At 46.2% G+C, this 27,484-nt stretch overlaps 6 pseudogenes; all 6 read right to left on the bottom strand.

Moving 5' to 3' along the window:
• Positions 1 to 16,114: 16,114 nt before the first annotated feature.
• LOC143936998 (5S ribosomal RNA) lies at positions 16,115 to 16,234 on the bottom strand (annotated as a pseudogene).
• A 95-nt stretch (positions 16,235 to 16,329) lies between these two features.
• Positions 16,330 to 16,448, bottom strand: LOC143937199 (5S ribosomal RNA; annotated as a pseudogene).
• Positions 16,449 to 21,971: 5,523 nt separating this feature from the next.
• LOC143937103 (5S ribosomal RNA) lies at positions 21,972 to 22,090 on the bottom strand (annotated as a pseudogene).
• Positions 22,091 to 25,811: 3,721 nt separating this feature from the next.
• On the bottom strand, positions 25,812 to 25,930 carry LOC143936391 (5S ribosomal RNA; annotated as a pseudogene).
• A 101-nt stretch (positions 25,931 to 26,031) lies between these two features.
• Positions 26,032 to 26,150, bottom strand: LOC143936367 (5S ribosomal RNA; annotated as a pseudogene).
• A 321-nt stretch (positions 26,151 to 26,471) lies between these two features.
• LOC143936843 (5S ribosomal RNA) lies at positions 26,472 to 26,590 on the bottom strand (annotated as a pseudogene).
• Between the last annotated feature and the right edge of the window lie 894 nt (positions 26,591 to 27,484).

The following is a 27,484-nucleotide window of genomic DNA, read 5'->3' as shown; positions in this document are numbered from 1 at the left end:
TGTATGGTTGACTGTTATATTTATATTGTTCTACTTATACTTAATAAAAGAATAAAACAAAAAAAATAAATAAGTCAATGCCAACAACTTAAAAAAAAAGCCTATGGCATCGAGAAATCCCAGGCGGTCTCCCATCCCGGTACTAACCAGGTCCCAACCCTGCTTAGCCTCTGAGATCAAATGCACGCTCAACCCTCTTGACAAACGCCAAGATGGTCACCTTGGGAAACAAACAAAAAAAACAAGTCAACACCAACAACATAAAAAGAAGCCTGCAGCATTTGGAAAACCCAGGCGGTCTCCCATCCAGGTACAAACCAGGCCCAACCCTGCTTAGCCTCTGAGACCAAACGAGATTGGGCGCTTTCAGGGTGTTGTGCCCGTAGGCAATTTCTTTGTGCACTCTTAACCCTCTTGACAAATGCCAAGATGGTCACCTTGGGAAAAAAGGGAAAAAAAACAGGTCAAAGCCAACAACATAAAAAGAATCCTACGGCATCCGGTATTCCCAGGCGATCTCCCAATCAAGACACTACCAGACCAGATCCTTCTATGTAACCTGGTCTTCCCAGGCAGTCTCCCATCCAGGTACTAACCAGGCCTGATGCTGCTAAGCCTCTGAAATCAGACGAGATCGGGTGCTTTCAGTGTGATGTGGCCGTAAGCGTTCTCTTCAAGACACGGCCAACCCTCTTGACAAACGCCAAGATGGTCGCCTTGAGAAACAAGCGAAAAAAACAGTTCAAAGCCAACAACAAAAAAAGAAGTCTATGGCACCTGGTATTTCCAGGCGGTCTCCCATTCAGGTACTAACCAGGCCCGACACTGTTTAGCCTCTGAGATCAGATGAGATTGGGCGCTTTCAGGGTGATGGCGTAGGTGATCTCTTTGGGCACTCTCAACCCTCTTGTTAAACACCAAGATGGTCACCTTGGGAAACAAGCGAAAATAAACAGGTAAATGCCAACAACATAAAAAGAAGCCTACGGCACCTGGTATTCACAGATGGTCTCCCATACAGGTATTAACCAGGCCGTACACTGCTAGGCCTCCGAGATCAGATGAGATTGTGCACTTTCAGGGTGATGTGGCCATAGGTGTTCTATTTAGACACTCTCAACCCTCTTGACAAATACCAAGATGGTTATCTTGGGAAACAAGTGAAGAAAAAAAGGTCAACGCCAACAACATAGACCCTGGCGGTCTCCCATCTGACCCAGACCCTGCTTAGCCTCTGAGATCGGGCGCTTTCAGGGTGATGTGACCTCAGGCGAATGCTTTGGGACATACTCAAAACTCTTGACTGATGCTAAAATGGTCACCTTGGGAAACAAGCGAAAGAAAAACAGGTCAAAGTACTATCCAGGCCGGACCCTGCTTAGCCTCTGAGATCAGATGAGATCGGGCGCTTTCAGGGGGATGTGGCCGTAGGAGATTTCTTTGGGCTCTCTCAGCCCTCTTGACAAATGCCAAGATGATCACCTTGGGAAACAAGCGGAAAAAAAAAGCATGTCAACGCCAACAACATAAAAAGAATGCTACGGCACCTGGTATTCCCAGTTGGTCTCCCATCCAGTTACTAATCAGGCCCGACAATGCTTAGCCTCCGAGATCAGACAAGATCAGGCACTTTCAAGGTGATGGGGCCATAGGCGATCTCTTCGGGCACTCTCAACCATCTTGACAAACGCCAACATGGTCATCTTGGGAAACAAGCGAAAAAAACCAAGTCATTGCCAACATTGGAGGCTAAGCAGGGTTGGGCAATCAGTTTCCTTGCCTGAAATAGGCATCTCAGAACTGCCATCTGGCTACTTCCCGGGTTTCCAACTCCTTCAACTAATCCCAGGAGACAATACTTTGCCTCCATCATGGTGGAGGTTCCAACCACCCGATCAATGGTTCCTGTCACCTCTGTCCAGTAGCGGATCAACTTCGGGCATCTCCAAAACATGTGCATCATGTCTCCCCCCATGTTCCCGCACCGGGGGCAACTTGCGTCCGGCCGTTTGGCCAAACTGAAAAAGTTTACGAGGAGCATAATAGGTTCTATATAATAAGAACAGATGTGACATCCTGTGTGAGGAGAGCCACAATTCACCACAGGCAGGATTCCTGCGGCCAATTATAGCTCAGGGGGGTTTAGTACACACCCCACACTATATAAGGCCGCCAGCATGGCGGCCTTGTATAGTGTGTTGCGGTGGTCAGGGAAAGAGGACGATAGGCAGGGACAGTGTCTTTACTGCTTGGGAACCTAGCACTGTTACAATGGGTGTTATGTGCCTCCTGCACAGTACACACCTGAAGCTACCCTTTATTACTGGTGTTCAATTTCTGCAATACATGCATCTGCAGTGCAGAAGTTAGAGTCGGTGTTGTGTGCCTCCTGCACAGTATACACCTTATTGCTGGTGTTCTGTTTCTGTAATACAGGAACCTAGTACTGTTACAGTGCTAGGGTGTACAGAGAAGCTGGTATATATAGAAGACTACAGCATACAGAAGAAAGGCTAGTGAATACAGAATACAGGTTTCGTGTATGTAGATAGGCTTGAGTATACAGAGATGCTAGAGTAAACAGTGAGGCTAATTTAAAGAGAGGCTAGTATATACAAAGATGTTAGTGTATATAGAGAGGTTAATGTATAGAGAGAGTCGAGTGTATACAGAAAGGACAGTGACAGAAAGGGTATACATGAAAGCTGACATTCTATACAGAAGACTGGGTAGTGTATACAGAGAGTCTAGTGGGTACAGAAGACAGGCTGGTGTATTCTAGCTAGTTTTTACAGTCTAGTGTATATAGAAGACAGGCTGTGGTATACAGAGAGTTTAGTGTATTCAGAGAGTCTAGTGTATACAGTCGGCGAGTGTATACATAAGACTGGCTAGTTTACACAGTGTTTACAGAGATGCAAGGGTGTACAGAGAAGCTGGTATATATAGAAGACTACAGCATACAGAAGAAAGGCTAGTTAATACACAATACAGAAGACTTGTGTATGTAGATAGGCTTGAGTATACAGAGATGCTAGAGTAAACAGTGAGGCTAATTTAAAGAGAGGCTAGTATATACAAAGATGTTAGTGTATATAGAGAGGTTAATGTATAGAGAGGGTCGAGAGTATACAGAAAGGACAGTGCATGTAGAGAAACTAGTGTATACAGAAGACAGGCTTGGGTATACATCAAAGCTGACAGTGTATACAGAAGACTGGGTAGTGCATACAGAGAGTCTATTGGGTAAAGAAGACAGGCTGGTGTATTCTAGCTAGTTTTTACAGTCTAATGTATACAGAAGACAGGCTGTGGTATACTGAGGGTTTAGTGTATTCAGAGAGTCTAGTGTAAAGAGATGCAAGGGTGTACAGAGAAGCAGGAAGCTAGTATATATAAGGCTAGTGAATACAGGCTAGTGAATGCAGATAGGCTTGAGTATACAGAGATGCTAGAGTAAACAATGAGGCTGGGGTACACAGAGAGGCTAATTTAAAGAGAGGCTAGTATATACAAAGATGTTAGTGTATATAGAGAGGTTAGTGTATAGAGAGAGTCGAGTGTATACAGATAGGACAGTGGATATAGAGAGACTAGTGTATACAGAAGACAGGCTTGGGTATACATCCAAGCTGACAGTGTATACAGAAGACTGGGTAGTGTATACAGAGATTCTAGTGGGTACAGAAGACAGGCTGGTGTATTCTAGCTAGTGTTTACAGTCTAGTGTAGACAGGCTGTGGTATACAGAGGGTTTAGTGTATTACAGAGATGCAAGGGTGTACAGAGAAGCTAGTATATATAAAAGACTACAGCATACAGAAGAAAGGCTAGTGAATACAGAATAAAGGCTGGCTTCTACGGAGTGGCTACCACTACGGAGATGCAGAACACTATATATAGAGAGAGGGTATATAGAGAGGCTAGATTATACAGAGAGGCTAGTGCATAGAGTGAAGCTATTGTATATAGAAGCCTGGTTAGTGTATACAGAGAAGCTAGTGTGTACAGAAGAAAGGCTAGACAGGCTATAAAGAGAGACAAGTTTTTACAGAAGACAGTTTGGGGTATACAGAGATGCTAGTTTATACAGAGAGACTAATGTATACAGAAGACAGGCTAGGGCATACAGAAGACAGAAGACGGGCTAGTGTATTCAGAACATAGGCTAGTGTATATCGAAGACAGGCTATTGTATGCAGAAGACCGGCTAGTGTAAACAATGCTGGTGTATATAGAGAGGCTAGTGAATTTAGAGGGTAGGCTAAGTGATAACAGAAGACAATCTGGGCTATACAGAGACATTTCATCATTTCATCTAGCTTACATCTCTAATGGAGTTTGTCTCATTGCCATGTTATGCCTTTTCATTCTTATGCTAAATATAGATCACTACACGATTTTAATCATCCACATCAAGCACGTTGGAGCATTTGCAAGCTACGTCAATTTACTCTTAAATAAAGTACCTTTGCATTTATCCCTTGACTTTGCAACTATCCCTTGATCCCTTTTGTGTATTCACTTTATCTCGACCTATATATACTGCCTCAATATTTTCCTAATTTGTTTTGCTATACTTATTATTATTATATCATAGAGATTACTAACTCTAAATCATTGTAAACCTAACCATAGTTATAATGTCCACAGCTAATTTTACGTTAAAGCAAAATTCACACAAAACCATCTTTTTAAAACCTTTACACATTAAGAGTAATGCAACCATCTCTCGCTACCTCTATGCAATAGGATTCTCTTTCCAGTGGAAACGGAAAAAAGTCAGTGTAAGCCGTCTTCTTGAGCAGCAAAATGAATGGAACGATTTACACGTTGGAATTTGCAAGCTACGTCAATTTACTGTTAAATAGAGTACCTTTGCATTTATCCCTTGACTTTGCTACTATCCCTTGATCCCTTTTGTGTATTCACTATATCTCGACCTATACATACTGCCTCAGAATTTTCCTAATTTGTTTTGCTATACTTATTATTATTATTTTATAGAGATTACTAAATCATTGTAACAAGTTATAATGTCTACAGCTAATTTTACGTTAAAGCAAAAGTCACACAAAACCATCTTTTTAAAACCTTTTACACACTGCACATTAAGATTAATGCAACCATCTCTCGCTACCTCTATGCAATAGGATTCTCTTTCTGACTCTATTTTGTGTATTACTTCTTCTCCACATTAACTGTCACACTGATAAACATTTGTAAAACATAACACTTGCAACACATTTTTTAACAGCGGCAAAATGTGAGAAAAGCAGTGGGACGGTTTACTTGATTGAGAAGTGGTTGCAGTAGCAAAGCATAGCAATACATTAATAACACATAATGCAACTATTTTACATTCATTTTACATTCACATCATGCATACATCCTAATGTAAGCTGTCTATCATTATTAATGTTCATGGTTACTGATACATTATGCCGATGACCAGTGGAAACGGAAAACAGTCAGTGTAAGCCGTCTTCGTGCGTAACATAATTAATGGAACGATTTACACGTTGGAATTTTAAAGCTACGTCAATTTACTCTTAAATACCCTTTAGCTGCTTAGTTCACACTTTGCTGTATGTAGCCGCGTTTACATGTAAGTAACCAATGGGGATTGACATTTTATGTCCATCTCACATCTCTAATGCAATTTGTCTCTTTGCCATGTCATACTTTGCCAGTTATTATACTTTCTCATCCGATAGAAACCTAGGCGTTGCTGATATTTCATGATTACAGCAATCATCTCATCTAATTGCTATTCCGACATTCTGCCTTGGTATTTCTTTGCAACGCTCTATTGAACAATGTAAAGGTAAGCTAGATATTTTGTGTATTTCCACTTAAACTCGACCTGTATATACTGTCTCAATATTATCTTTTCTAATTTTGCTAAATTAGATTATAGACTTTGCTATGTCTAAATCCAGGTTACCTACTCACCTTTATTACGTATACTGCTAATTTTAGGATAATACAAAACCATCTTATTGCTTCTTTACACGCTGCACATATTAAGAGTAATGCAATGCTACCGTGAACAGTTTAATTGCTCGTCTCACATTTAGCTGGTATCTCTCTGCTATAGGAAACTGAATTTGTACTACAACGATCACTCATCTAATATCAGTCCACTCAGTGCTACCGGGATAACTTTTACATTTAGAGTAATGAAATGATTTCTCAGTCATTTTGGAGCTACTGCAACTAACGCTTCCGATCTCATTTCGACTGCAATACTTAATCTCTGCTATTGCAGAATATTTAGCTGCTTAGCTCACACTTTGCTGTACGTAGCCGTGGCGATTGGCATTTCAACTCTAATTCATATTCACATTTCTAATGCAGTTTGTCTTTTTGCCATGTCATCCTCGGTTAGTTATTATGCTTTCTCATCCTTGTGCTCCAATATTGGGGTATATTCACTACATGATTAAAGACACGTAATGAACTTGATTGATAAAAACCTACACACGTTGTTGCTGTTATTTCGTGTATTTCCACTTAAACCCGTTATAGTTATTTTGCTATATTTATTACTAGTATAACCAGATTACTATCTCTAAATCCTGGTAAACCAGCTCACACTAAACCATCAAATTTCTACCTTACACGCAGCACATATTAACATATTAACATTTAGCCGGTATAGTGAAATAGTAAACGAAATGTGTAGATCACTCATCTAATATCGTCTTTTCAGTGCTGCCGGAACATATTTTAAATTTAGAGTAATGCAACGATTTCTCAGTTTTATGAAGCTACTGCAACTAACGCTTTGAATCTCTTTCCTGATAAATTACGCTCTGCAATATTAAGCCATGTAAATTGTCCTATTGGTCTGCTAACAATGCTATGTATAATAATACAAATCTTTTAAAAGCAATATCGTCTCACTGCAATACTTACACTCTGCATAATATATATGAATAATGCGAATAATGCTAATAATAAAGTCGTCTAAAACTCGGCTATAAGTAGAGAATAAAACTATCTTACATCAAAATAAACCATGTACTGCCAAACCAATAACGGCCAATTACTTAACGTCTATCAGTCAATGACTTAACAAAATAAACTTAGCACTCTTTTGCTCTATTTTGAATAGTTGTAGTTCTCCACATTAACTGTCACATTGATATCACCACTGACAATACACCACTTTTTAACAGCACCAAAATATGAAAAAACCACTTTATATGTTTCAAAAGTAGTTGCATTAGCAAAAAATAAAGTCCTGTCTTCTTTACACGCTAGCTTTTCTGTATACATTAATCTCTCTGTGTACACCAGCCACTCAATATAGACTAGCCTCTCTGTCTTCTGTATACAGGTGCCCGTAATCTATATACACTAGCCTGCCTTCTTTTTACAATAGTCTCGGTGTCCCACCCTCTATTTTTTTTTACAGATAGGCTTGTGTATACAGAAGACAGTCTGGGGAATTCAGTGAGGCTAGTGTATCTAGCCTCACTGAATTCCCCAGACTGTCTTCTGTATACACAAGCCTATCTGTAAAAAAAATAGCCGTTCTTCTGCATACTCTAGCCTCTCTGTGTAACACAGTCTCTCTCTGGATTCCCTAGCCTACATCTCTGCATACCCAGGACCTTCCTCTGTATAATCTAGCCTATCTGTATACACTAGCCTGTCTTTTGTACAAATTAGCTTCTCTGTAGCCGGTCTTCTGTATACACGATCCTCACTAGCTACTCTTGGTTGTCTTTTGTATACACTAGCATCTCTTTATACATATACATATACAGCTCTCTGTATACCCAAGCCTCTCTGTATACACTAGTCCACCGGTATACACTAGCAAGTCTGCCTACACTATCCTCTCTTTGTAACTAAACTTCTCTCTCTGTATACCTTAGCTTCCATCTCTGCATACCCAGGACGTTCTTCTCTATAATCTTGCCTATGTGTATACTAGCCGGTCTTCTGTAGACATTAGCCTCCCTGTATAAACTAGCTGGTCTACTGTATACACTAGCAAGCTTGCATACACTAGCCTCTCTGTGTAACCCAGCCTCCATCTCTGCATACCCAGGACGTTCTTCTCTATAATCTAGCCTATTTGTATACACTAGCCTGTCTTTTGTACACATTAGCCTCTCTGTATAAACTAGCCTGTCCTCTGTATACACTAGTCCATCTGTATACACTAGCAAGTATGCGTACTCTAGCCTCTCTCTCTGTATAACTTAGCCTCCATCTCTGCATACCCAGGACGTTCTTCTGTATAATCTAGCCTATCTGTATAATCTAGCCTATCTGTATACACTAGCCATCCATCTCTGCATACCCAGGACGTTCTTCTGTATAATCTAGCCTATTTGTATAAACTAGCCTGTCTTTTGTACACATTAACCTCTCTGTATAAACTAGCCGGTCCTCTGTATACACTAGTCCGTCTGTATACACTAGCAAGTCTGTGTAACCAAGCCTCTCTCTCTGCATACCCTAGCCTCCATCTCTTGCATAAACCAGGACCTTCTTCTGTATAATCTAGCCTATCTGTATACACTAGCCTGTCTTTTGTACAGATTAGCCTCTCTGTGTAAACTAGCCGGTCTACTGTATACACTAGTCCATCTGTATACACTAGCAAGTCTGCATACTCCTGCCTCTCTGTGTAACCCAGCCTCGCTCTCTCTCTCTCTGTATACCCTAGCTTCCATCTCTGCATACCCAGGACGTTCTTCTGTATAATCTAGCCTATCTGTATAAACTAGCCTGTCTTTTGTACACATTAACCTCTCTGTATAAACTAGCCGGTACTCTGTATACACTAGTCCGTCTGTATACATTAGCAAGTCTGTGTAACCAAGCCTCTCTCTCTGCATACCCTAGCCTCCATCTCTTGCATAAACCAGGACCTTCTTCTGCATAATCTAGCCTATCTGTATACACTAGCCTGTCTTTTGTACACATTAGCCTCTCTGTGTAAACTAGCCGGTCTACTGTATACACTAGTCCATCTGTATACACTAGCAAGTCTGCATACTCCTGCCTCTCTGTGTAACCCAGCCTCGCTCTCTCTCTCTGTATACCCTAGCCTCCATCTCTGCATACCAAGGACGTTCTTCTGTATAATCTAGCCTATCTGTATAAACTAGCCTGTCTTTTGTACACATTAACCTCTCTGTATAAACTAGCCGGTCCTCTGTATACACTAGTCCGTCGGTATACACTAGCATCTCTTTATACATTAGCTCTCTGTATACCCAAGCCTCTCTGTATACACTAGTGCACCGGTATACACTAGCAAGTCTGCATACACTAGCCTCTCTTTTTAACCCAACTGCTCTCTCTGCATACCCAGGACGTTCTTCTCTATAATCTAGCCTATCTGTATAATCTAGCCTATCTGTATACACTAGCCATCCATCTCTGCATACCCAGGACGTTCTTCTCTATAATCTAGCCTATTTGTATACACTAGCCTGTCTTTTGTACACATTTGCCTCTCTGTATAAACTAACCGGTCTTCTGTATTACACTAGTCCCCCTGTATACACTAGCAAGTATGCATACTCTAGCCTCTCTCTCTGTATACCCTAGCAAGTCTGCATACTCCTGCCTCTCTGTGTAACCCAGCCTCACTCTCTCTCTGTATACCCTAGCCTCCATCTCTGCATACCCAGGACGTTCTTTTGTATTATCTAGCCTATCTGTATAAACTAGCCTGTCTTTTGTACACATTAGCCTCTCTATATAAACTAGCCGGTCCTCTGTATACACTAGTCCGTCTGTATACATTAGCAAGTCTGTGTAACCAAGCCTCTCTCTCTGCATACCCTAGCCTTCATCTCTTGCATAACCAGGACCTTCTTATGTATAATCTAGCCTATCTGTATACACTAGCCTGTCTTTTGTACACATTAGCCTCTCTGTATAAACTAGCCGGTCTACTGTATACACTAGTCCATCTGTATACACTAGCAAGTCTGCATACTCCTGCCTCTCTGTGTAACACAGTCTCTCTCTCTGTATACCCTAGCCTCCATCTCTGCATAACCATGACGTTCTTCTGTATAATCTAGCCTGTGTTTTGTACACTTTAGCCTCTCTGTATAAACTAGCCGGTCTTCTGCATACACGAGTCTCTCTTTATACCCTTGGATGTCTTTTGTATACACTAGCTGCTCTTTATACATTAGCTCTCTGTATACCCAAGCCTCTCTATACACTAGTCCGTCTGTATACACTAGCAAGTCTGCATACACCAGCCTCTCTGTGTAACCCAGCCTCTCTCTCTGCATACCCAAGATGTTCTTCTCTATAATCTAGCCTATTTGTATACACTAGCCTGTCTTTTGCACACATTAGCCTCCCTATATAAACTAGCCGGTCTTCTGTATACACTAGTCCGTCTGTATATATGCAAGTATGCATACTCTAGCCTCTCTCTCTGTATACCCTAGCCTCCATCTCTGCATACCCAGGACGTTCTTCTGTATAATCTAGTTTATCTGTATACACTAGTGTATACAGACAGACTAGTGTATACAGAGGACCGACTAATGTGTACAAAAGACAGGCTAATGTATACAGATAGGCTAGATTATACAGAAGAACGTCCTGGGTATGCAGAGCGCTCAGCTTCAAGGTATGGCCAACGTGAGTAATATGAGGGACACTCCTCACCCCCGCCCCCACCTACCAGATCTGAGTTTCATCCCCTTGCCCTCTCTGCCCCGGTCATCTGGTGGCAGTTTTATGCACTCCCTGGCCCCCACCCATTCATAATCCTTACCGACCTTTCTTTCCGCTGCTCACAGGAACACACTGGATGACTTGTCTAATTAACCAACTTGTACAAGACACAGCTATCCTCCTGTCTGACACCGGCCCCCTTGGAGGCTTTACCCCTCACTGTTTGGGTGGTCCCTGCCTCTCCCTGGATGCTCCACATATACCACAACGACATTGTCAGAGGGGCACCACTTGACAGGACACAGGGCTTTCATTCCGGTGGCATCTCCCATTGGAGGAAGGGATGATGGCCCCAACCCCTTGGCAGCAGGTTCTTTCATGTACAGACCAGGGCGGCTCATCTTCCCTTCTGGAGTCTTGACCTTAGATGGGGGAGTTGCACTTTGGGGGGTCTGAGTGATACCTAATGCGCTGTACTGGAAGGGCTTGACATTCCCGCATATGTGTCCCCTCCCCCTGGATGCGCCCCTTGTCCCCCCCTCTGGCTCCCACCTACTCTTTGCCGACATTGCCTTCTGCAGCTTTCGGGGACCCTGGATGACTTATTTATTGAGCCTATTGGTACGAGACACTGCTTCCCTCCAGGGTGACTCTGGACCCCCCTGGAGGATTTACCCCTTACTGTTTGGGCGGTCCCAGCCTCCCTCTGGATGCTCTACACAGCCCCCGATGGCGATGCAGGAGAGACACTAATTGGCGGGCCCTAGGACTGCTGCTCGGGTGAAGTCTCCCATTGGATGGAGGGATGGTGGCCCCAGCCCCTTGCCTGCCGGATTTTCCATGCACCGACCAGGGCTGCTCCTCTTTCATCTTGATGTGGTGACCATGGAGGGGAGGAGTTGAAATTTATGGGGTCCGGGTGTTTGCTGGTGGGAGTGCGCTAAAGGACTTGACATTTCTGCATGTTTGTCCCCTCTCCCCTGTTTCCCCCCTCCCTTCCCCCCCTTCCCACCCTTCCCTTCCCTCCTTTCCCTCCCCCTTTCCCCCTTCCACTCCCCCTTTCCCCCCTTCCACTCCCCCTTTCCCCCCTTCCCTGCCCCTTTTCCCCCCGGGGCGTGGACAGGGGAGAGGGGGTAAGGAGAGGACAATCTGCCAAAGGGAGAAATGCATTTGTTCGGGGACTGCATGTACTTTAGGGGTATGGGATGGGGGGTGGTGGATCCCATTCTGTGATGCCTTTTCTGTTGTGACGGGCTCCCTCGTGCATGCCTATGTTTAGGGCGAGCCGAGGAGACCCCTCAGTGCTGACAGTTATATGCTCTACCTCTGTTTTGGTTATACTATTGTTTTTTGTTTCTTTGATGTTACTGATTGTCTTTTATTTGCATAGCGGTATCAGACGTGACATTTACCACTGCCGGGACTGGGGGGACTAGGATTCGGGGGCTCCCTCTCCGACCTGTCTACCCAATAACCCAAGTAGGACAGCGCTTTAAACCCAGTGTACATCTGGTAAGCGCTATAGCATAATTGTGCTGTTTTAGTATACCCTTCCTGTACTGTTGAGTGCGGACAACCCTTAATTTCCCTCTCCCCCTGGGGTTGGGGTGCCCGGCCTCTTTTTCCCTTTACCTTTCCTTCCATTTGCCCTTCCTTTCTCCCCCTTAGTTCCCGCCATGCATTACCCACCCAAAACCTACCTTGGTTCAACTTTCTTTGCTTTTCTCTGACGTCCCCCTCCCCCTCCCCGAGGAGCGATGGGAGACTCAGTCAAGGTCACCTCTCTAAACGTTAAGGGACTGAACTCCCCTGAAAAACGGTGGATCCTCCTGGGAAAACTGAACACATCCTGTACTGATGTGGCCTTTATACAAGAAACACATTTTAAAAATACTAGCCTCCCCTTTCTATGGTCGAGATCCTTCCCTAAGGTCTACCACTCTACTAACCCCTCCTCTCCATTCTGATCTCTAGCAGGCTCCCCTGGGTTCTCCAGGATTCTCTGGTGGACCCTGGGGGCCAATATCTTTTTCTTAGGGGCCACATTGGAGAGCGCCTTTTTACATTTGCCACTGTGTACGCTCCCAATGATCACCAAGACACGTTCCTCAGAACTAGCCTGCACAGATGATGTGACTTTCGGGAGGGCCAATTGATATTAGGTGGGGACTTTAATGTCCCCTTTCGCCATCGGTTGACACTTCTGCCTCTTGCTCCTCGCTCCCTACCCCTCACCTAGGTCTCTATTCTGGCACCTTAATGAGAGCCTCATCCAGATACCGGAAGTTTTAGCAGATGTGACCAGGGAATTGGACCTTTATTTCCAAGAAAACTAAAGCAGGACTGTGACCCGGGGATAATTTGGGAGGCTCACAAGTCAGTACTCCGCAGGGTACTTATCAGGAACAGCTTGCTAATCTGTTTCGTGAACTTGCCTCTGTGGAAGCGAAACATAAACATACCCCCTTACGGACCTTAGAGATTGAATTGGGGACACTCCATACCCATATTGCTGTCCTTCTCCATTATAAAGCGAAAGCGGCACTCCAGTTCTGTCGTAAACTGACGTAGGAGTCAGAGGACAAATGCAGAAAAATCTTAGCCAGGTCGGTAAAGGAGTTGAAATCTTGCTCTTACATACCACAGTTGATAGATGAGAATGGCCAGAGGGCCTCTACCCCAACCCAAATAGTTGAAGTCTTTGAAAAATGTTACTCTGATCTCTACAACCTGCCCGATTCAGGGTCTGGACAGGACAATATAGACAGATATGTAACCGGTTCTGGTCTACCAACCCTCTCATCGGAATCACGGGAGTACTTGGAGGACCCGATCACACTGGAAGAAGTCCAGACGGCCGTGGGACCTCCGAAGGTGGGTAAGGCTCCGGGCCCTGACGGATATACGGCACAATACTTTAAGACCTTCCTCCCTATTCTCGGCCCGCGCTTGGTGAATTTATTTAATACTCTGAGCTCAAATGGGGATTTTCCTGAGGATACCCTTAGAGCCCACATCTCGTTGATACCTAAGGAGGGCAAAGACCCGGGCCTATGTGGGAGCTACAGACCCATTTCCCTCCAAAATTCGGTCCTAAAACTATTCTCTAACTCCTCGCCACGTGATTGGCACATCACTTGTAGTCCCTTATACATATTGACCAGTTAGGTTTTATTCCCACCAGGGAAGATAAGGACAACACCACTAAGGTGCTTACCCTGATCCGTAAAGCAAAGTCATCTGGGACCCCTTGTCTTTTCATGAGTACTGATGTCGAGAAGGCTTTTGATCGGGTCAAATGGACATTAATGTTCTCGGTCCTTTGCCATATAGGTCTGAGTGAACGGATGCTGGCATGGATAAGTAAGATATACTCACGTACTTACATTCCACCGGACATCGCGCGTACGTTTATGTTGAACTTCCCCCCACCCCTTGTCACTAAGATCCGCAGTTTGCTTCACGGGTGGCATTCTGGCCTCCATTCCTGGTTCAGCAGATGCAATCTCATTAAATTGAACATACTCCCTAAATTTACTTATCTTTTCCAAGCTCTCCCGATCCAGATTCCAGTCCTGTTTTTTAAGCAAGCTCAATCCTTGCTCACTCAATTTAACTGGGCCCACAAAAATCCCAGACTTAAGCGGTCACAGCTGACATTGTCTAAACAACAGGGAGGGTTGGTTCTCCCTAACTTGCGACGCTACTACCTGGCCTCCCATCTGGGCCGTGTATTGGACTGGAATCGAAACAAACTTTCTAAGCTCACTCCCGAATTCCGCTAAGAAGCGCCATGTAGTGCTATAAGTATTTACCAACAGAATTTATGTCACATCCCACTATAGGGGCTTAGTTGAAAGTCAGTCACCTGATCGCTACCCAAAACACACTCACGTCTTTGACTTCCCCCCTATTCCCTATACGTGGCCATCCAACCTTTGAACTGGGGACCCACTTAGAAATTCCAACCTAGACAATGCGTCTAAATTCGTCATTGATGGAAAATGGCCTTCTTTCTCAACCCTAACAGATCCGACAGGGCTTTTCCAACTGCCTTTTTGGAGAGCGGCGCAACGACATCATTTTCTCCATTCCATCCCCAATCCTCAAACGTTCGCCCGCCCTCAGACGGAGTTTGAGACTCTATGCAGGAGCGAAGGCCCTTTGGCCCACATTCTCTCTCAAACAGATTACCCACACTTAACCTGTCTGTCCAACTGGGAAAAGGACCTTAATTGCTAATTTTCCCCAGCACAGAGACAACGCATTATCACTTTGGCTCTCAAAATGTCGCTGTGCACGAAGATACAGGAGACGAATTTTAAACTTCTCACCAGGTGGTATTTGACACCATCAAAGCTGCAGAAATGTTTCTCCTCTTCCTCGAACATATGCTGGAGGTGTGGAGAAGAAGAGGGCACGTTGCTGCACATTTTTTGGTCCTGCCTCAGCTTGGTGGACTTCTGGACAGAGATCCGATGCATAACACAAAAATTCACAGACTTCTCCATCCAGGAAGAGGCTGCATTCTTTCTCTTGCACCATTCACAGATTCCCATTAAGAAGTACAAAAAAATCTATTTTACGTCATGTGATAAATGCGGCGAAATCCTGCATCCCTCTCTATTGGAAAAAATGTTCCCCCCCTTTCATTACTCACTGGCTTAAGAAAATAGAGGACATTAAAAAAAATGGAGGACTTGATCCTCACATCACAAGGTATACAAGAATTTTTTAAACAAACCTGAGACATCTGGAATACCTTTATATTCTCACTGGAAGGATGTCGCCTGCTATCGCCTTAGTGCTCTGAGCTTTCCTTGACTGGCCCCTTGGACAGTGGCTGCCATCGTGTCTCGTCCCCTCTTCTCCTTTTCTGATCTTTCAACCCTTCTCTTTTCTGCCTTCCTCCCCTATCTCTCACCCCCTTCACCCCCTCTCTCTTTTGGAAAGAGTGGAAAATTGGGAATGACGGCCCCACACCCCCCTCTGGATGGATTATGCCGGAGGGACCTGGGGGTTTGTGTGACCCTGGATCTTGGTACAGTACTTTATCCGTGCCTCGAATCATTGTGATTGATGGAAGGCAGACTCACAGTTGCGAATATACCTGTATCAAGTATTGTTCAGCTGCTTTTTGCTCTGTATTTCTCTGTTGCATTATGTACTCGGGGGACCGTCTTCCCCTATTTGGAGAAAAAATTATATTTGAAAAAAAAAAGAAGCCTACGACACCTGGTATTCCCAGGCGGTTTCCCATCCAGGCATTAACCAGGCCTGACCCTGCTTAGCCTCCAAGATCAGACGAGATGGAACAGATTCAGGGCGATGTGGCCGTAGCCGATATCTTCAGGCACTCTCAACTCTCTTGACAAACACCAAGATGGTCACCTTGGAAACAAGCGGAAAAAAATAGGTCAACGGCCACAACATAAAAAGAAGCCTACGGCATCTGGAAATCCCAGGCGGTCTCCCATCCAGGTACTAAACTGGTCCCAACCCTGCTTAGCCTCTGAGATCAGATGAGATTGGGCTCTTTTAGGGTGGTGTGGCCGTAGGAGATTTCTTCAGGCACTCTCAACCTTGACTAACGCCAATATGGTCACCTTGGGAAACAAACAAAAAAATCAAGTCAACGCCAACAACATGAGAAGAAGTCTACAGCACCTAGTATTCCCAGGTTGTCTCCCATCCAGGTATTAACAAGGCCCGACCCTGTTTAGTCTCTGAGATCAGACGAGATCTGGTGCTTTCAGGGTTATGTGGCCATAGGCGAGCTCTTCAAGCACTCTCAACCCTCTTGACAAACACCAAGATGGTCACCTTGGAAAACAAACAAAAAAAAAAAAAACAAGTCAACGCCAACAACATAACAATAAGCCTTCAGCACCTAGTATTCCCAGGTGGTCTCCAATCCAGGTACTAGCAAGGCCGGACCCTGTTTAGCCTCTGAGATCAGAGGAGATCGGGCGCTTTCAGGCTTATGTGCCCATAGGCAATCTCTTTGGGCACTCTCAACCCTCTTGACAAATGCCAAGATGGTCACCTTGGGAAACAAGCGAAAAAAAAAAAAAACGAATCAAGGCCAACAACATAAAAAGAAGCCTACAATAACTGGTATTCCCAGGTGGTCTCCCATCCAGGTACTAACCAGGCCTGACTCTTCTTAGCCTCCAAGATCAGACGAGATTGGGTGCTTTCAGAGTGCTCGGACTCTTTCCCCATCACTAATGGGACGAGGCAGGGGTGCCCTCTGTCTCCCCTAATTTTTATTCTGACACTGGAACCACTTATGTGTCACGTTCGGAATGACCCGAATATTACTGGCATATCCAAACCCTCGGCACACCACAAAATTGCGGCGTACGCTGACGATCTAATTTTTTTCGTCTCCAATCCACACATTTCGCTTCCCAATATACTCGTGGCTCTCCGGCGATACGGCAGCCTATCAAACTATAAAATCAATTGCACCATCGGCTGTATTGAATATATCGGTCCCGGATGGTGAGGCCAAGAGGCTATGCTCCGCTTTTCCATTCTACTGAGCTGAAAAATCTATACGTTACCTGGGCGTTGACATCGCAGCGGATTTGGTGCAATTGTACCCGCTTAATTTTCTTCCTCTCCTGAATAGACTGAAATCTGATTTGGGAAACTGGCATGATTTAACACTGACCTGGTTCGGGCGCTGTAATGCATTCAAAATGACGGCCCTCCCGCGGATCTTATACTTGTTCCAGACATTATCGATCCGGTTACCCCCAATCTTTTTCAGACATCTGCAGGTGCTGCTCCGGGACTTTATTTGGGCGCGCAAACCGCCCAGAGCCCGTTTGCAATTGCTTGCCAGACCAAAGGACAAGGGGGGTCTGGGTCTCCCAGATCTGAGACAATACAACAGAGCGACTCTGCTAGCGAGAGTCGTTGATTGGCATTGTAATGGCCCACACAAGCAGTGGGTGGAGATGGAGATTGAGGATGGATCCATTCCCCTATTGACCTCCCCGTGGCTCCTGTCCTCCCTACCAAAAGACCTCAGAGATCACCCCGTAGTGGGAGCTACGTTGGCTGTTGTGCGGAGGTTGTTCCGCTGCACACACATTGCTCCCCTGCCGTCACCAATGACTCCGGTTATAGGTAATCCAGACTTCCCACCGGGATTTACCAACAATAAACTGCGACAGTTGACAGTGGTGGGGAAACAGCGTCTGGGAGAGGTGTGGTCCTCACGCAAACTGTCGCCGAGCTTTCTGACCCTCCGCTTGACTTGTTTAATGCTTATCAACTTCGTCACTTTCTTCTGGCCATACAAAGGGCCCCCTACACTCCTAGAGACCTGACGCCCTATGAATCCATCTGTCACAAAAAGGAACCTGTGCAACACACCCTCTCCCTCCTGTACAACCTATTAAGTAGTCAGGAGGAGGAGTCGACCCCACCATTTATCCACAAATGGGAGATTGCATTTGGCATCACATTTACCCCACAACAGATAGGGAAGATCCTGACATTAGTACATAAAGCTTCCATCGCAAACCAATATCAAGAATCAGGATACAAGATAGTCTCACGCTGGTATAGAGTCCCATACCTTCTGAATAAAATGAATAGATCGATTCCGGATGTTTGTTGGAGGTGCAATTCAGATACGGGGACCATGGGACACATTTTCTGGGCATGCCCGGCCTTGAGGAACTTTTGGGTGGAGGTGACCGGGACAATAAAAACAGCCTGTTCGAAAATACAAAAAAACCCTCACGATGCAACTCCTGAACGCCACCCGGGCCTGCATTCCCACACTGTGGAGGCAGCCTCAGCCCCCATCCAAGGTGCTGTGGTATTCCAAAGTCAATCATATTCTCCGGATGGAAGAATTGACCGCCACCCTTCACAACACTGAAGAGGCATTTAGTGTTACATGGAGGCCCTGGAGGTATTTTACTGGTACTTGAGACTACATTTGGGAGGTGAGCAGCGCCCCTGTCCCAGAAAACGACTGAACATCTAACGTTTACCTACGTAGGCCAAGTCTGCCCTGGGTGGCATTCCCCCCCTTCCCTTTTTGTCTTTATTTTTCTTTTTTTCCCTGCCGCCATCCCCCCCCCTCTTCTCTCTCCGTCTTTGCACTCTCTTCTTCCCCCGTCCTCCCTTTTGACTATGCCTTGTCTCCTTACTAGCCTTTGGGACCCAGAAGAACCCCAGGGTTCTGGACACGACCGGCTCATATTTTACTCTGGTTCACGTAGGTCATGATAAGCTGGCTCGCTGTGGTCCCAGTTGTTCTCCATGATTACATTTGTCCGAACGGAGCTGCATTAGTTATACTGTACTACATGTCGGAGGTGGGGTTTCTCTCTTTTCTGCATGAAACTCTAGGACTCCCCTCTGAGAACCCAGAGTTATTTGGCTGCCTATTTTTTGTTACCATGTAATTGTGACCCTGGGTCATGCTGTATGGTTGACTGTTATATTTATGTTGTTCTACTTATACTTAATAAAAGAATAAAACAAAAAAAAAAAAATAAGTCAATGCCAACAACTTAAAAAAAAAGCCTATGGCATCGAGAAATCCCAGGCGGTCTCCCATCCCGGTACTAACCAGGTCCCAACCCTGCTTAGCCTCTGAGACAGGGCTGGTGCAAGGATCGTTGACACCCTAGGCGAAAACCTAATTTTGCCACCCCCCCCCCGGCTGCGCCCATGACTCCACCTTACCCTGCCCTTGCTACACATGACCTATCTGACCCCTACACTGACCCCCTGACACATAAACTAATCCACCTGACTCCTACTTCCTGCACTACTCACATCACATTGACCCCTACACTGACCCACCTGCTAATTACACCGACCCACCTGGCACCTACACCAACCCACCTGGCACCTACACTGCCAATTACACTGACCATCGCGCTGACACCTACACTGACCATCACGCTGACACCTACACTGACCATCACGCTGACACCTACACTGACCATCACGCTGACACCTACCCTGAAAACACATACCCTGAAAACACATACCCTGAAAACACATACCCTGACACATAAAATGGCACTGACGCATACACATACACTGACACGACACATACACTGACACATTACACTGACACGACACATACACTGACACGACACATCACACTGGCATGACACATACACTGACACATCACACTGGCATGACACATACACAGACACATCACACTGGCATGACACATACACAGACACATCACACTGACATGACACATACACTGACATGACACATACACAGACACATCACACTGACATGACACATACACTGACACATCACACTGACATGACACATACACTGACACATTACACTGACATGACACATACACTGACATGACACATACACTGACACATCACACTGGCATGACACATACACAGACACATCACAATGACATGACACATACACAGACACATCACACTGACATGACACATACTCAGACACATTACACTGACATGACACATACACTGACACATTACACTGACATGACACATACACTGACACGACACATACACTGACACATCACACTGGCATGACACATACACTGACACATTACACTGACATGACACATACACTGACACATTACACTGACATGACACATACACAGACACATCACACTGAAATGACACATACACAGACACATCACACTGACATGACACATACACAGACACATCACACTGACATGACACATACACAGACACATCACACTGGCATGACACATACACAGACACATCACACTGACATGACACATACACAGACACATCACACTGACATGACACATACACAGACACACCACACTGGCATGACACTGACACACATCACACTGACCTACCTGACTCCTACTTCCTGCATTACTCACACACAAACCCCCTCCATACAGCTCAATGGATCCATCCTCCTCCTTACCTCTGCTCTTTGATGCTGCCTTCAGCGACCATCATCCCGCCGGGCCTCTCCGACTCCTCCGCACTGCCAGCGCCGTCCACCCGCTCCGCCGGGGCCACGCCAGCGCCATCCATCCGCTCCGCCGGGGCCACACCAGCGCCGTCCACCCGCTCCGCCGGGGCCACACCAGCGCCATCCATCCGCTCCGCCTCCATCATATCCCCGCCGGGACCAGGCCAGCGCCGTCAACCCCGCTCCATGATGTCCCCGCCGGGCAGGAGGTCAGCTGACCGACCTCTCGAAGCTCCCATCTCCGCCGAGCCCCGCCCCTCCGCTGCACTCACACAGACACACAGCGCAGCTCCAGAGGGACAGACTGGAGCAAAGGAGTCCCGGAGCGGCGCTGTGAGATGAGTACGGTGGGGCGCTCAGCGGGAAACATGGGGGATTGGTGGCGCCGGTGGAACACCACAGGGGGGGCGAGAGAGCAGAAGAGGAGCTCACACTGGGCAGAGGCCGTAGTTGCGCCCTAGGTGGTAGTGCGCCCTAGGCGGCTGCCTACTTCGCCTAGTGGTAGCGCCGGCCCTGCTCTGAGATCAAATGAGATTTGGCTCTTTCAGGGTGATGCAGCCATAGTAGATTTTTTCAGGCACGCTCAACCCTCTTGACAAATGCCAAGATGGTCACCTTAGGAAACAAACAAAAAAAACAAGTCAACACCAACAACATAAAAAGAAGCCTACCGCACCTAGTATTTCCAGGCGGTCTCCCATCCAGGTATTAACCGACCCTTTCTAGCCTCTGAGATCAGCAGAGATTGGGCGCTTTCAGGGGGATGTGCCCATAGGCAATCTCTTTGGGCACTCTCATCCCTCTTGAAAAATGCCAAGATAGTCACCCTGGGAAACAAGCGAAAAAAAACAGGTCAACGCCAACAACATAAAAAGAAGAATACGGCACCTGGTATTCCAAGGCCGTCTCCCATTCAAGTACTAACTAGGCCCAACCCTTCTTAGCCTCTGAGATCAGAAGAGATAGGGTGCTTTCAGGGTGATGTGGCTGTAAGCGATCTCTTTAGGCACTCTCAACCCTCTTGACAAATGCCAAGATGATCCCTTTGGGAAACAAGCGAAAAAAACAGGTCAACACCAACAACATAAAAAGAAGCCTGCGGCATCTGGAAAACCCAGGCGGTCTCCCATCCAGGTACAAACCAGGCCCAACCCTGCTTAGCCTCTGAGACCAAACGAGATTGGGCGCTTTCAGGGTGTTGTGCCCATAGGCAATTTCTTTGTGCACTCTCAACCCTCTTGACACATGCCAAGATGGTCACCTTGGGAAACAAGGGAAAAAAAACAGGTCAACGCGACAACATAATGAGAAGCCTACGGCACCTGGTATTCCCAAGCTTTCTCCCATCCAGGTACTAACCAGGCCCATCGCTGCTTAGCCTCCGAGATCAGATGAGATTAGGCTCTTTCAGGGTGATTTGGCTGTAGGCACTCTCTTTGGGCACTCTGAAGCCTCTTGACAAAGGCCAAGATGGTCACCTTGGGAAACAAGCTAAAAAAAACAGGTCAAAGCCAACAACATAAAAAGAAGCCTATGGCATCCAGTATTCCCAGGCGATCTCCCAATCAAGACACTAACCAGACCAGATCCTTCTATGGCACCTGGTCTTCCCAGGCAGTCTCCCATCCAGGTACTAACCAGGCCTGACGCTGCTTAGCCTCTGAAATCAGACGAGATCGGGTGCTTTCAGGTTGATGTGGCCGTAAGCGTTCTCTTCAAGACACGCCTAACCCTCTTGACAAACGCCAAGATGGTCGCCTTGAGAACAACAGACAAAGCCAACAACATAAAAGGAAGCCTATGGGCTTACAGCGGACCTTAAAAGATGGGACCCACTAGCTCTGTCATGGTTCGGACGCTGTAATGTGTTGAAGATGAACGCGTTGCCACGACTTCTGTATCTACTACAAGCCTTACCTATCAAAATACCCCAGACTTTCTTTCATTCGGTTCGCTCAATCTTTATCAAGTTCCTCTGGCGCGGAAAACATATGCGTATTGGTAGGGCAATGCTATTGCGACCGAAATTGCGGGGAGGTATTGGCTTCCCGGACCCTGCTCTATATTACACAGCGAGGCACATGACACCGGTGGTTGACTGGTGCCGGTGTTCTGCCATATACTGTCCGGCCATGATATAGTGTCCGCTGTGTACTCCGAAGCTGAACGGCTCCTGCGCGGTGAGTGGAGGTGGTAGCCCCACCATCCAAGCGGACATAGGGTTGTGAATATTAGCCACTTCCCGACCAGCGCACGACGATGTACGTCGACAGCATGGCACGGGCAGGCATATTGGCGTACATGTACGTCCAATATTCGTTGCCGCCGTGCCATCGGGAGCGCGCCGCCGGCGGCGCGCTCCCACGCTGGTCGGGACCCCCGTGAGTCCGGTCGCGGGACCCGCGGACTCGATCGCCGCGGGCATCCCCGCGATCGTCTCACGGAGCGTCGGAAGTGAGGAAATGCTGTATAAACAACATTTTCTCATTCTGCCTAGCAACTAGTGACGCTGATCTCTGCTCCATGTGATTGGAGCAGAGATCAGTGTACACTAAATGAAAGCCCAACCCCCCCACAGTTAGTAACACTCCCCTAGGAACACTTAACCCCTACACTGCCACCCACTGGTTAACCCTTTCACTGCCAGTGTCATTTACACAGGAATCACTGCATTTATATAGCAGTGATTACTGTATAAATGACAATGGTCCCAAAAATGTGTCAAAAATGTCCGATGGGTCCCCGACAATGTCGCAGTCACAATAAAAATCGCAGATCGCCGCCATTACTAGTAAAAATAAAATAATAAAAAATTATTAATAAAAATGCTATAAAACTATCCCTATTTTGTAAACGCTATAACTTTTGCGCAAACCAATCAATAATCGCTTATTGCGATTTTTTTTACCAAAAATATGTAGACGAATACGTATTGGCCTAAATTGAGGGAAAAAAATGTTTTTTTATATATTTTTGGGGGATATTTATTATAACAAAAAGTAAAAAAATAATGCGTTTTTTTCAAAATTGTCGCTCTATTTTTGTTTATAGCGCAAAAAATAAAAACCGCAGGGGTGATCAAATACCACCAAAAGAAAGCTCTATTTGTGGGAAAAAAAGGACGTTAATTTTGTTTGAGAGCCACGTCGCACGACCGCGCAATTGTCAGTTAAAGCGACGCAGTGCCGAATCGCAAAAAGTGGTCTGGTCTTTGACCAGCAAATTGGTCCGGTCTGAAAGTGGTTAGAGGGCCCCTCGCAGGCGAGCTTTGCTCGCCACGCTTCGGGCTTGGCTTCGCTGCGCTCGGCTCTTTTATATTCTTACTCTATGTCCACTTGGATAGTGGGGATAGAACCTGTACTCAGTGCGCAGGTGCCGTTCATGCTCGCAATTTTTGGAATCTGTGTTGCTGTGTACTGCGCATGCGCAGTACACAGCGGACACTATCCGATGGGGGACCATATGTGATAAGACACCGGCATGGGGAACTGAAGCTATGGGTCAAGCTAGAGCAGGAGATGGCGCGGGTTCCACTGGCTGGTCTGCCTTGGGCGGGGAGGCCATTGGAGCCCTGTGTGACTACTCACCCATTAATTGGCCCCTCGCTCGCCGAGATGGATAGTTTTTTTTACCTTTCCCACCTGACTAACTTCCCTTCTCCTATGACCCCAATTATTGGACATCCTAGATTCCCTCCGGGCCTGTCTGACCAGGCCTTTACCAGGCAAGCCCCGAAAGGGCTTCTGAGAGCAGCCCTATTTCTTGGACCCACGGGCTTGATTCCCATGGGAACCATACTGCTAGAGCAAGTACCTGTTGCATTGGATAGCTGGAGAGCTAGACATCTAATCCATTTCCTCGGATCACTACCTAACCATTCGTTCTTCTCTAGACAATTCCACCCCTTCAAGGAACTTTGCCTGGATGATGGCCCAATTCATGGTTCCCTCTCTAGGTCCTACCTAATCCTGACAGATGCACAATCCTCCACGGATCCACCCTTCCTAGCTAAATGGAAAAGGGACTTACAAACTACATTCTCCAAACCACAGAAGGACAGAATACTCTTTTTCGCCCATAAGTCGTCACTCTGCAGTAAATATCAGGAGATCTCATATAAGCTGATCACATGCTGGTATCGTACACCGGTGGTGTTGGCCAAAATATTCCCCGGTCAATCTGACCGCTGCTGTCGCTGTGGGCAACAGGCTGGCACCATTCTCCACATTTTCTGGGAATGCCCTAAATTACAAACATTCGGGCAGCCTGTCCTGAGACTCATCCACAAGTTCACAGACATTTCCTTAGCCAATGATCCCGCAGCAGTTCTTCTCAATCTAACTCCTATGTCGATAAAGCGTTATCATAAGTCCTTACTTAAACATCTCCTCAAGGCAGCTAGGGCCTGCATCCCAAGTCAGTGGAAAGAGCAATCTGCTCCAATGGTGACCCAGTGGTTCGCAAGGGTTAATGATATTGAACGAATGGAAGACCTGACTGCCACAATGAGGGATAAAACGGAGGAGCATGGGAACAGGAGGTTCTACTGGACCCAGTTTCGCTTTTCGGAAGAATACCTCCGCGAGACATAGTAAGCTCATGGTGATCGTTGGAGATCGCTGTTCCAAACGTTGGACAGCTGATGAGCTGGTGAGCCGAGGGCGTCTCTTGCTCCCTGGGAGGGGACCCCATCCTATCCACTCTACCCACGACACCCCCTTACCCCTTCTTTTCCTTTTCTGCCATTTCCTTCCCCAATCTTCTCTTTCCCCTTCTCCCTCCTTTCAGTTCTACTATTTCCCTTCTTAACTCAAAAAAGGGAAAAGAAAATGGTATGTTCCGACCCCATTTGACTACTACACAATACTCTTCCTCTATCTATGGATATCTAAACTCTTCGAAGGTAGCAGGGCTAGTATCAATAATATTTTAAGTGGTAGAGGATCCCAACGAGATGGAGCTTTAATCTCATCTTGATATGACCGCAAAGCTGTACACGTGCTATTCTCCTCGGACTTCTTACCATTGGCTCTGATATCCATGCAATATGATCGTTTGTTTGTAACTATTTGTATCACACATTCTGTGAAGTTGCCTTTGCATTGTATGTCGCATACTACTAAATAAAAAAAAAATAAAAAAAAAAAAAAAGCCTATGGCATCTGGTATTTCCAGGCGGTCTCCCATCCAGGTACTAACCAGGCCCGACACTGTTTAGCATCCGAGATCAGACGAGATTGGGCGCTTTCAGGGTGATGGGGCCATAGGTGATCTCTTTGGGCACTCTCAACCCTCTTGACAAACGCCAAGATGGTCACCTTGGGAAACAAGTGAAAAAAAAACCAGGTCAAGGCCAACAACATAAAAAGAAGCCTACAGCACCTAGTATTCCCAGGTGGTCTCCAATCCAGGTACTAGCAAGGCCCAACCCTGTTTAGCTTCTGAGATCAGAGGAGATCGGGCGCTTTCAGGGTTATGTGCCCATAGGCAATCTCTTTGGGCATTCTCAACCCTCTTGACAAATGCCAAGATAGTCACCTTGAGATACAAGCGAAAAAAAACAGGTCAATGTCAACAACATAAAAAGAAGAATACGGCACCTGGTATTCCAACGCCATCTCCCATCCAGGTACTAACTAGGCCCAACCCTTCTTAGCCTCAGAGAAGAGAAGAGATAGGGCTCTTTCAGGGTGATGCTGCTGTAAGCGATCTCTTTGGGCACTCTCATCCCTCTTGACAAATGCCAAGATGGTCACCTTGGGAAACAAGCAAAAAAAAAAAAACGAATCAACGCCAACAACATAAAAAGAAGCCTACAATAACTGGTATTCCCAGGTGGTCTCCCATCCAGGTACTAACCAGGCCCGACTCTTCTTAGCCTCCAAGGTCAGACGAGATTGGGTGCTTTCAGAGTGATGTGGCCATAGGCAATCTCTTCAGGCACTCTCAACCCTCTTGACAAACACCAAGATGGTCACTTTGTGAAACAAGCGGAAAAAAAACAGGTCAACGCGAACAACATAAAAAGAAGTCTACGACACCTGGTATTCCCAGGCGGTCTCCCCTCCAGGTACTAACAAGGCCTGACTCTTCTTAGCTTCCAACATCAAACGTGATCGGGTGCTTTCAGGGTGATGTGCCTGTAGGCAATCTCTTCAGGCACTTTCAACCCTCTTGACAAACGCCAAGATGGTCACCTTGGGAAACAAGCAAAAAAATAAAAATAAGTCGGAAGCTAGAGACAATACGGCCCGAGTCCTCAATTTAATCCATGCGGCGCATGTACAGGGAAGGCCCTTGCTTATGTTGTCAACGGACGTGGAGAAGGCCTTTGACAGGGTGGCCTGGCACTTTATGCAGGCCACCCTGAAACATATAGGTCCAATATATATATATATATCCAATGCAACAGGTACTTGCTCTAGCAGTATGGTCCCCATGGGAATCAAGCCCGTGGGTCCAAGAAATAGGGCTTCTCTCAGAAGCCCTTTCGGGGCTTGCCTGGTAAAGGCCTGGTCAGACAGGCCTGGAGGGAATCTAGGATGTCCAATAATTGGGGTCATAGGAGAAGGGAAGTTAGTCAGGTGGGAAAGGTGAAAAAAACTATCCATCTCGGCGAGCGAGGGGCCAATTAACGGGTGAGTAGTCACACAGGGCTCCAATGGCCTCCCCGCCCAAGGCAGACCAGCCAGTGGAACCCGCACCATCTCCTGCTCTAGCTTGACCCATAGCTTCAGTTCCCCATGCCGGTGTCTTATCACATATGGTCCCCCATCGGATAGTGTCCGCTGTGTACTGCGCATGCGCAGCGAGGCCAAGCCCG

Source organism: Lithobates pipiens, unplaced genomic scaffold (genome assembly GCF_037356315.1).
Source record: "Lithobates pipiens isolate NorthernLeopardFrog02 unplaced genomic scaffold, aLitPip1_a1.2 Scaffold_28, whole genome shotgun sequence".
NCBI classification, from domain to species: Eukaryota; Metazoa; Chordata; class Amphibia; order Anura; family Ranidae; genus Lithobates; species Lithobates pipiens.
This window is presented reverse-complemented; position numbering and strand designations above follow the sequence as displayed.